Below are 12,215 nucleotides of genomic sequence, written 5' to 3'. Positions count from 1 at the left end.
TTATCCATGCTTTTCCAAAGGAGACGCGACGATTATTTTTCGTCCCAGCAAGATTGGTAGCGCTATTCGGCGCACGATTCGTCGCAATGTATTTCTTATGGGATGAATGACACTTTTAATAAAAGGTGGTGCAATTTTGTGTAAAAACCTTACTGTAAATAAAACATACGGAAACTTTGGAAACACAGTTTTCAGTCAGTTTTATTGACAAATGCAGTTAAAGTAAATGATTAGCACACATTAAACTTGGGTAATATGTATTTTTCGACGTTTTTCAGCATTTATTACCAAATGCGCCAAAGGCTCGTTTCCAATGAAACGTGCAATATGCCGAAAACAGCTTTAAATAGTGAATTTAGGAAAAACATAAATTAAGTTTGACAGTTTTGTCCGGGCCGGCTCTTACTGTACTGCGGTGTCGCTAATTACACCAATTTTCCCATAACCTTTCGCAGAATTAGTGACACCGGAGTCTTTATTCCGTGGGAGTTACCGAAATACCAAGAACTGTTTAAGCTAGTTGCCATTCAAATGGTTCGCTTTCGTCTATTCGAACGGGCCAAATTCAAATTAGTTTCATGCCATGGTGAAACAGTGCGGATCTGACGTAAATGAGGCGAATTCGCGTCTTTCCAGATGCCAATGAAAGTTCCAAATTTGTATTCAATCATAGTAAGGTTTCTTCTTGTCCTAGGCGCGCCGTGATATAGATGTAGTTCGGGTTGGATTGGCATTTTAAAATGGAAAATTTGTGAAAATTTATTATGGTCACGCTCATCCCTTCGTTATAGTGCTGTACCCTGCATACTCTCACTTTGAACCTCCTATTCTGGACATACATACGAAAGTTGGTCACGTAGCGCGCAAAGTATATCGGCGATTGCTACCACGGCGATGGTCACTGACTTTGCGTTCCATACCCCCACTCTATCCAAAAGCGCGACAAAATGCAGCAAATTATGCCCTATAGTCGCTAAAAATGGAAATCAGACGCCACGCTACGAGTTTGTATGCAAAAAATAATTAAAATCCTAATAAATATTTGAACCCGAAGTTGGTTGAATTATGCATGTCCGATGTCTTTATCGCTCTATCATCGGAAACGAACGAATGGAAAATACCGGTGGTATGCTGCAAGGTGTGACAAATTGAAGCATCAATTAAAAATGCATAAAGCCAATAAATGTGAGGTGCATTCAATTCAACACAGTTGCCAGCCGATGAAATGGGCTTACTGAACCTACGACGCATGAATAAGCTTACGTGGTTCCATGCGTTCTTTTTTGAAACAAATCAGAGTCAGGGGACCCTCCTACTCGTTGATGACGCATAGTCAAACAGCATACTTTGTAGAGAACATTATATTCCCAGAGGCACGATGTAGAAGCACCTGCTTGGAATATAAATGTTTATGGAAATTGAGAAATCTCCGGCGACCGGCACTGATGAAAATTTTGGTTTTTTCTCGGTGCTGTTGGTTTTTTATTCATGACAATTTATTGCGAATCCACACAATTATTGTAGATCAACCTTTCCGGGAATCAGTAAAATTCTAACGGAACGTTAGAAAAAATGTTTTGCCAAAGTTTGGTTTACAGACCCTGACCATATTATACCTACTACTAAAGCTGAAAAAATAGATTTCCGCCATTTTAACTACAATACACAATCATTACTTGGAAAATTTAGTTAAAACAAACAAAATTTTACTTAAAAACCAGCAAAATAAACAGTTTTATTGAATATTTGATTGGCGATACGTCAAGTCATTTACCCATTTTAAAAAACGGTTTTTTTTAACAAATCGACAAATTTTTCACGAAATTCTATCAAGAAATGTTCAAACATCCAAAACAAATAGAAAGTGATGGTTCCATGTCTTAGTTTAAGTATAATAATATGGCCAAGATTTTCTTCCATGCAGCGCAAAAAATATTGACGTTCTTGACGTCTATCGTTATTACAACGACAGATGTCTTCCGCTTGAGCGCCGTCTTGGCTTCTTCGATTATCTGGTCTCTTCGACAAGTGATTCCAGTCTAGACGTTTTTGGAGCAACATCCGAACATGTCCGGGAATGCTTGGATTGACGCTCTCAAAGCAACGTTAGGGATTCCATCAGATCTTCATACTTAAGCCTTTCACCAATCCTACTAATTTCTCGTTGGAGATTCGTGCCACTTCAGCATTAACCTGCGTACGACCTAATTGGCCATATAGTTAAATTGCTTCAGGAAGAGCCCTTCTACGATAATCACTGGTTTGTCAGGACAGATTTGCTGCGGCATCATTGGAACTCTGATCTTCGCCATCGCCACACGACATTCATCGTCCTAAAGTTAGGAGTCAGTGTTTCTGTATAGCCCCTTAAAGTTGCGCTTTATCACACGTTTTAGGCAAGGTTGTGTCACATGTTCTCGCTAACATTTCTGTTAACTCTTCCACATTCAAGTCAGAGGAGTCGCTATCTGCACTATTGCGCTGTTACACAAAGAGCTACCCGTCAAAAAATATTGGCATCGATCAAATCTTTGAATAACAAAATTAGGGTTACTCTTCAATTTGATATTTGGTTGTAAACGTTTCGGTCACAATGTTAATATGTACGAACATTATGTATCCTCGAAAAGGTAAACAACCGTTTTCGCACGATTATAGTGAACGAACATTACAAATGCCGATTCTCACCCAGTTTGAAATGCTTCAAACGGCGTGGTAGAATTTAGCATTGCAGTTATCAAATGAAATATTGATTGCTACAAAAAATTGTTACTACCTAATCCGATTGAAGCAAAGGAAGCGTAATCTGGAGATGAAATTGGATGCGTGGTAGTCATCAGTCTTTCTGCCGAACTACCTGCCAATGGTGCACCATTGTAGGATGGTGTGATTGAGATAGAAAATGCTTGTAGAGGTAGAGAGTTTGAATTGGTTGAACACGCTAAACCATGTTTTGTTAAAGGACACCTGAAGAAGTAGAGTTTATTTTTCTTTTGCTGGTTTTGCTGAGAGGTACGAGAACTTTTATTTTTTTCTCAGATAGAACATGTCCAGAAATTCGTTTTATGGATTCCGCGACAATTAGCGCATTTCAAAATTTCGGTGGTTTCTTTCACCAGACCAACGTCCATTGTGTGCGAATTATTACTACAAATCATATATTTGGTATGATAACTTTTAGGGCCGTGCCCAAAGCCTTGACATCTACGACACTGTGTCAGATTTTGAATACTTCCACACAGTTCACCCGCAAGTGGAACATAAAACGTGCTTTTTCTAATATTTTCAAATTATTAACCACATTACGGTTTAACTTCCAAAGTATCAAGCCCTCTTCGATGCACCTAAGTCCACGTTCGATGAAGTTTCTCATATAGAAAGGTTATGCAATCACTCTGAACATCGGAGGGGCCATGTGTCATATACCATACGACCCAGTTCGTCGAGATAGGAAAATGTCTGTGTGTGTGTATGTGGAAAAAAATGTCACCTCTGTTTCTCAGAGATAGCTGGATCGATTTGTTTAATCTCAAATGAAAGGTACAACTTTCCCATCGACAGCTATTGAATTTTTTATTGGTTGGACTTCCAATTCCGGAGTTACTGGTTGAAGAGTGCGGCCACACAGTAAATTCCCATATAAACTGGTATTACCATGATATCAAAATGAAGCATAACTTGCTAAAATGGGTGCAAAATTACTTCGATTTGTCAGTCTAGATCAATAATGGCTAACCAAAGTCGCTTCGACCATTTATAAATATAATATAAATCGGGTAAAAAATCCGATATTCGTAATTATCGTGGGATTGCCATTCTGTATTGCTTTCCTAAACTTTTCGAATCCATCATAAATAAAAACATGTTCAACCAAATCAAACGTAAAATAACAAATGCACAACAAAGGCCGTTTTAAAGGCCGTTCAACAAGTACAAACCTTCTAGAATTTAATGATTACTCGTTAAATGCCATGGATAAAGGAAATCACATAGAAGTTTACACTGACTTCAGCAAAGCTTTCGATAAACTTAACATTCCCATGTTAATTTTCAAACTTGAAAAATTTGGAATCGAAACGAGACTCCTCAATTGGATTAAGTCGTATTTAACAGATCGCCAGCAAATAGTAAAATTCTATTAAATGAAATCCGATATAATTGAAGTTACTTCGGGGGCTCCCCAAGGTTCACACTTAGGACCTCTTATTTTCATTTTATATTTCAACGATATCTCTCTTATTTAAAAAAACATTAAAATTATCATATATGCGGATGATATGAAGCTATTTGTAGAAATTAGAAATAATAATAACTATAATGTTTTTTCATAATGAAACACAAATCTTTTATACATGGTGTTAAATGTTTACTGGAATTGAATGTTAGAAAATGTAATCTTATAACTTTTAGCAGAAAACAAACCACGACTTCCATGTCAATTACATTAGGTAATCAAATCGCTCAGAAATGCGATAAAATAAGAGATCTAGGAGTTATCTTAGACAAAAAATTAAGATTTGTGGAACATTACAACACAATTGTTCATAGAGCTAGCAATATGCTTAATTTTATAAAACGCTTCGGATATCACTTTCAAGATCCTTACACAATTAAAACTCTATACATAGCATATGTTCGTTCTATTTGTAGTATTTTTTGGTCACCATACATAGAAAAAACACGAAGTGAGAATTGAGTCAATTTAAAAGCAGTTTCTATTATATGCACTAAGCAAGCTAAGATTGACAGCTTTCTCTCTTCCATCTTATGAAGCACGTTGTATGTTGATAGATATTCAAACATTGAAAGAACGTCGGGACTATGCTACGATCTCGTTCCTAAACGATATCGTCTTGCAGTGTACTGCCTCATCTTACATATTGTCAAAATTAAATCTATGTTCTCTTACTCGTCAATTACGCAATAGAAATTTGTTCTCGATAGGACATCATCGTACAGATTACGCTAAATTCGGACCACTTAATCAGATGATGGCTGTGTATAACGAGTATTGTGAAAGTATTGACTTTACCATGCCCCGAACAAGTTTGAAACAGTTTTTCAACTCTCTGCGAAATCACAGTGTATAAGAACAGTAGACATACGCACTGCTTTTGCGAAATTGCTCTGATTTCAAATATAACCAATTTGCAGAACCAAAACGACTCAACTACGTGCCTGAAAGAGCAATCCAAAAGTGACCTGTTTTCCAAAACTAAAACCGCTACGGGAGCTATAAATCTCAGGGATTGTAAGGCATCTAAATAAGCGCCAATAATGTCACCTCTTCTTTCAGGCGGAGCAAAAAATCCGTCGGGGACGGTAAACTATGTGCCCATTAATGTGCATGGCAGGTACAGTAAACATTTGTGCAAAAGTACCCGGGAGGGCCTAATTTAAATGAAAAGAATTTGCGCAAATACAGTCATAGTGAATAAGTAGGAGAATGTGTTGCGCACAGGGTTGGTATGACTTCAAAATTATGAATGCTTCGAAAAGTTGGTAAATAAAGCTATCTCAGTTGGTCATCAATTACGGCCTCTCTAATTATAATTTTGTGTAAACGCGTATGAGTTTTAGTAAATTTCTAGAAAAGATTATCAAATACATTAACAATAGGAAAGTTGCAAAAATAAAAAAATGGCTATATTCCACAACCCTATCCTGCCTCCAAAATTCACCTTACTTGCGCTTGCGTTACCTCCCTGTCAGGGAAGAGAGTGAATAAATGTTCCGTTAGTGATATTATTTCCTATAAAATGACGTTCGAGCAGTTGATACCCGATCAGGTCCCGTACGTACCAACCAACCTAGAGGTAGCAGATATTCGTGAAAAGAATAATTTATGAGTTGATGGGACCTGCTGCTTCGAAATCTGGCAGAACTAATCCATGAGGTCTGTCTCGGTCTCTACCATCTGTCGATTTGATTTATTCATTAGATATAGGAACAAGTATAGTAGACTTCATTGGCTCATTTGCTATGAGTGATTGTTGCACTGAAAATGGTGTGAGGCATTAGCTCCAGTTATAATCGATGTCCGACAAAATTGGCTCGAAAATGCAATTGTTTTCGCTGGTTGGTGCCTGTAGATAAAACAGGATATGCAACATGCGGTTTTGGTAGCTGAATGAGGTTAGTTAATTCTGTACTCAAAGCAAAGATTGATGCATTTCTTTATGGTTTTGCTATTCAGGAATGCTGTTTGCTGAATCCATTATTTTGTACATAATTTCACTCTATCAGTTATTTTTTCATCAATGTTAACCCTAGAACGGTTTTCTGGGGGTATACTCGTACCACAACTGTATTCTTCCTTGCCAAAAATTCCAAACTATATTACTGCTCATTAAAATTGTAAAGTTTCATTTTAAAAAAAGTGTAATCCCCTAGTTTTAAGAAATTTGAATTGTAAAACAAATACAATTAACTCTCCCTGTGTCGATATTGAAGGGATCATCGACATAGAGAGAGATCGAGATATAGAACAGAACCGAAGACTCCATATCAAGAAGACTGATATCTCTTTCCTTCCCCCATACAAACGAGAAGCGACAGAGGTTACAGCGCCTCTATTGGAAGAAGGGAGGAAGCTTTATGTAAAAATGTATATGTGTGTGTGCATCACTATGGAAAGTACCACCGTTACCCGCAAGTGGCGTTGCTGTTACTGTCTCCGGATTCTGGACAGAGTTGCCAGTCTTCTTGATATGGAGTCTTCGACAGAATGGTATTTTTTCAGGACATCTTTACCTTCAGGACATCATACTGGAGGAAACATTTGTCCAGCATTTTTATGCATGGCACAGCCAATAAATGTGCAACATTGGAGTCGAAATTGTTTTGACCATGGAAATTCCATTTTAGTACTGTAGTGTCGGAATTGATTATGGGCCATTCCACGCGAAGTGATCAAGATACGTGTAATCGACCTTCATGGATTTGAACCAAATTTGGAGGAATTGTTCATCTAGGGCCAATATATAAAAACCCAAATTTTTGTGTCAAACCACCCCTCGGGTCATGGGAGCACCCCACGTTTTGGCAAATTGCCAAAACCCTTGATTTTCTTTTGATCATATCTCTGGTTCTATTTACTCTAGAATCAAACCGCAAGATGGTTTTTGAAAAAAAATGTTCAAGGAATCTAGAAAAAATATATATTTTTGGCTGCAGTTCTGCCAACTATACGATTTAGTTAAATATTAAAAGGTTATTTATCTCTTAATACATATATTTTAATTTTGAAAATTCTAATGCCATCGTTTTCCTCAGACATTTTTAAATAAAAAACCTGTTTAAATCCATCTAGCGGTGCAATTGTGCCTTTCTCAATCATGAACACGAGAATTTGCGTTGTTTATATTCATTAAAAGCTTTCAAATGTATATATTGCATTTTTATTATACACGACATGACAACTATATTCAAGAAAAGAAATCATTATTCGAGTTCTAAAATTTTGCAAAAGAAGAAACAGGCACGGTAATATTGCATTGAAAAAAGGTCCCAAAAAGTCATTTTTTATAAAAAAATTTTTTTCGAGATAATATAAAATCTCGAAAATTTCATGCATTTCAAAAATACGAATTCGATTTCTGAAATTTCATGGGGTCCCCCCTTTGAAAAAAAATTTAGAGTTCCGGCTTATATGGGAACTTCATATGTGACCGGACGGTTTAGTCTATATTTCCGAACCCATACAAGCGATCCGTGCGAAATTTTATAGACATCTGTGGGGATATTATAGCTATCATTTGGGACTAAGTTTGTGAAAATCGGTCCAAGCATTTCCGGGAAACTGATGTGAGTTCGTTAATTTTGAAAGATGGCCGCTTTTCCCGGGCACTTCCGGAACCGTCTATGGTGGTCTATGCAGTCAATGAAAGTTTGGTTGGCCATCGGTGACCTAGAACTGTAAATTTAAGTTGTTTGAGACACATTTGAGCGATATCTTTACCTTTTGAAGTAGAATACTTCTAACGTTTCAATATAGGGGCCCCGTTTCAAAATTTTCTGCCGGAATTTTACCCGAGTTTTTTAACGTGAATATCAGCCGTTGTACTGAGTGAAAAATTAAGCTTATTCTTCAATCTGATCGGGAATATGCACAACAATTTTGTATCCAATTCCGTAGGATGTACAATTACTAAAAATAGCGGAAATAATGGATTTTATGAAAGCAGTAATTATCTGATCCATGATTGGTCGGTACAATTCGATCAAGCGGCGAGCGTTGTTAGGACTGCCCTTTTGTCAACATAAGGAACATAAGATAAAAATCGTTAGTTTGTGTTGTGACGTTGTACTTGTAAGCGTAGCAGCGCAGCTGCTGCGTTTCATGTCAGCTCGCATTCTTTGGTGGTAGGTGATATTTGTATTTGTATTTAAACAATTTCAGTCCATCTGACACTGAGTCTTAATGAACTATAACTATGACTAAACTATACATAATTAACCTAAAGTGACAACAAACGGTTCCGAAACTGTGCAGAATTAATGACGAAGTCGAAGATGTCGGTAAAATCGTTGAAGCGACGGACCATTGCTAATATTGGGCTGTTGGCAGCATAGTTAGTGCTGCGCATTTCAGTCTGTAGCAGTGTTCGAGGACGAAGGACACGGGTTGGTGCGTACAGGTTAATTTGCGATAGGAGATCGGGAACATCATATTCAGCCAGAAGAAGCTTAGATACGAAGGTGGCTTGCGAAGCGTGCCTACGGTCTTTTAAGGTTGCACAGAGAAAGCGCAAAATTCGCAAACGAAAAAAGCAGTTTTTTTCCACACCGTATGTCAGATCTTCATAAAAATCAATCAGCGTATGTAGAATGTTGTTACAGTACTGCTGATTGATTTTTATGAAGATCTGACATACGGTGTGGAAAAAAACTGCTTTTTTCGTTTGCGAATTTTGCGCATTCTCTGTGCAACCTTAAGGTGTGTAGTCCTAATAATCGACAACGGTCTTCATATGGTGGCAAGTTCAGCGGATCATTCCAAGGCAATTGACGTAACACAAATCGTATGAATCTGCGCTGGACGGCTTCAATTCTTTGGCTCCAAGTTGCATGGTAGGGACACCATACGACGTTCGCGAATTCCAGCTGTGAGCGCACCAGTGAGCAGTATAAAGCTTTGAAACATAAAGGATCCCGGAATTCATTGGATATTTTGAACATGAAACCTAGTAGACGATTAGCTTTGTCAATGATCGCTGAGAAGTGATGGGTGTAGGTTAGCCTTTCATCTAGGATGACGCCCAAATCTTTTACATGGTCAACGCGTTGCAGCTGAGTTCCAGCGATGTTGTAGTTGAAAGAAAACATGTTCCTCGTTCGATGAAAGCTGATAACAAAGCATTTAGCAACACTAAGAACCATCATGTTTCTTTTACACCAACTGTAGAAGGTATCAACGAGATACTGTAGCTCACTGCAATCGGCTTCTTTCTTTATAACTAGAAATATTTTCAAGTCGTCAGCATAGAACAGTTTTCCTCCAGGCATCAAGATGAAAACCATATCATTCACGAACAGTATAAACAGTAACGGACCAAGCGTACTACCTTGAGGAACTCCAGAATGGTTGGAAAAGGATTGTCACCAATTGGGACAACGAATTCACGGTGAATAAGGTATGATCGCAGCCAACGGCAGAATCGGGCAGTGCATCCAAGTTTAGCAAGCTTCGTTAACAGTATTTCATGGTTAACAGTGTCAAACGCTGCCTTAAGATCAGTGTAGATCGTGTCCACCTGCAGTTGTTTGGACATTTGTTCTGTGCAGAAGGACGTGAAAGAGACCAGGTTCGTCTCAACCGATCTACCGGGGAAAAACCGTGCTGACATGTAGGTAGGTAATACGTAAGTAATACACACGGAAGATACAATGATGAATTGATGACACACCACAGAAAAAGCAGAAAACTCTGTCTTTTGGTGCGAGAGATCCGCACTTTCTTGCTCTTTAAATTATATGTAGCGTCAGGTGCAATTACAGATAAATTCACCACGGCGCGCGTTCCGGAGGCAAACTGAGAAAAAGTTTTACGAATCATCGATGTTTAAGTTTAGTTTATGTGCGGCTAGATGTCGCAATGCACATTTTACTTATTTTGTTTGCGTATATCGCGGCTCAACAAGTGAAAAGCTCCATTAAAAGTAATGTCCTGGTACTGCATTCGTTGTCGATTATCATACGTGACAATTGCAGGGTTATTGAGAAAATTCCATTCTAAGAAACCTGCTTGGTTAAGGTTTTTTTTATTTCGATTATAGAGGTTTTAACCTTAATGTCATTCGCCTCTTCAGGTTAGAAAATTCTCTTATGAAAAATTTCAAACCCTATGTGCGGGGTCGGGACTCGAACCCAGGTGCGCTGCGTACAAGGCAATCGATTTACCAAATACGCTACGCCCACCCCTGGTTAAGGATTGCGCAAATAAGGAAATAGGATAATTAAAAGTAATGTCCTCAAAAGCTTAGTTATAGAACATTAATTAGGAGAATTAAATAAATATCATTTAATTAACATTTTCCCCTGTAATCGCAATCATAACACTTTGCAAAATGTTCAAAAACATGCAGATATGCAATGTTTCAAAATTATTATAAATTACACTTTGGGAAATGGTGAGGGCAAAACGCATTTGTGCGGGGGTAAATCACCGACAAACCGACATGACAACTAAAACGGTTGCGGTGAAAATTTTTGGCAAATAATTTAAACTAAATTACGTCGGAAATGTAGCTCCATCCGTATAATGAGTTACACATCATTACGTAACATGTCTCTCATAAAAGAACACTAATGTACACTAGTAAAAGTCTAGACAAGATGAGTTTGACATATTCAAACGAGCAGAAGTTTTTCGTATTCAAATGGGCATCTTATGTAAACGTTTTAAGTAGAAAGTACAGTGGTATTGACTATCTTTGTGCTTCCACCATACTAAGCAGGGTGCCTCACTAATTAATTATTTTCTCGGCCTACAATCAATGGAATGCGTAAAAATTGACATCAACAGCTTTGCTTCATTGTTATGAACCAATATTATAACACAAATGCGTAGAAAACAGTGAAATTTTCGCGCTTGAGCGCAACGAAAACTCGAATCGAGTGCCCCTATTGGTTCGCTTTGACTCAATGTGTTGAACAAAGATGGCAGACACTGCTCTAACCAACGTCTTCAAATGGGTAGGGTGATAATAGAAACATAGCCGAAATGGGCTCATCACCCTATATTTATTTGGCGCTTCAACAATTTCAAGTTTAGTTCAACTTTTTTGAGACACATTTCTTGACGCTATGGTTGTCAATTTTCTCTTGACCAGACTTTTAATGTAGAAACTCTGAACGATACATGGCAGTTTTGTCGATTACTAGAGAGTTGAGGCCTAATTTTATAGCTCGTACTGTCAAAAACAAATGTCCGTTTGACAGTACAAGTTACTGATTTTTGCGTCAACTCTCTAATAATCTCTTGCCAAATCTAAAAATAGAGTGTCATGTCAGATTGTCGGTGGGTAAACTTTACCACAATAATTCAGTACCACAACGAGACAGAAAGCTCGTTAGACAAACACGTAGGTAATTTTGTTTTTTTTTGTCGGGATTTCACAAAAGTGTAGCTTTAAAGCGCTTTAGGTTATGCATTTATTAGGTTTTCAGAACAATTTTTCTGTTTTCGATTAGAAAGATGAATAGGTAATGTAAGAGACATTACCGTAATGAAGTAGCATACACTTTAGGCTGCTAATACGAATGCTGTATTTTTTATTAATTTCTGAAAGGTTTTACTAAAATATGTTATTTCGATATATCTAAAGGAAATAGCGAAATTTCGCTACAAGTATATCCGATTCTCTACTGTTGCCAAATGAATTGTTTCCTTTCATTAAATGCTCTTTTCAGGGGGATGAGGATAAATATATTCGAATATTTAAGATTTCGATGTACGTGTACCGATATTTTAGTGTTTCCATTAGAAATAACGAAATAACTGGTTTTAATAAAACCGATCAGAAAATAGTCAAAACTGTGCCATTTGTATTAACAGCCTAAAGTGTATTCTACTTCAATCCGGTTATGTCTCTGACATTACCCACCCTTCTTTTTTGCTTTCATCGGAGTATCGGTTTGAATCGGAATTTGCTATGTGATCGCACGCCACAACCTGTAACTCCGGAACCAGAAGTCGGATCGGGATAATTAAA

The sequence above is a fragment of the Topomyia yanbarensis genome, chromosome 3 (genome assembly GCF_030247195.1).
Source record: "Topomyia yanbarensis strain Yona2022 chromosome 3, ASM3024719v1, whole genome shotgun sequence".
Classification (NCBI taxonomy): Eukaryota; Metazoa; Arthropoda; class Insecta; order Diptera; family Culicidae; genus Topomyia; species Topomyia yanbarensis.
The sequence above is the reverse complement of the archived record's forward strand: the minus strand, read 5'-3'. Positions refer to the sequence as shown.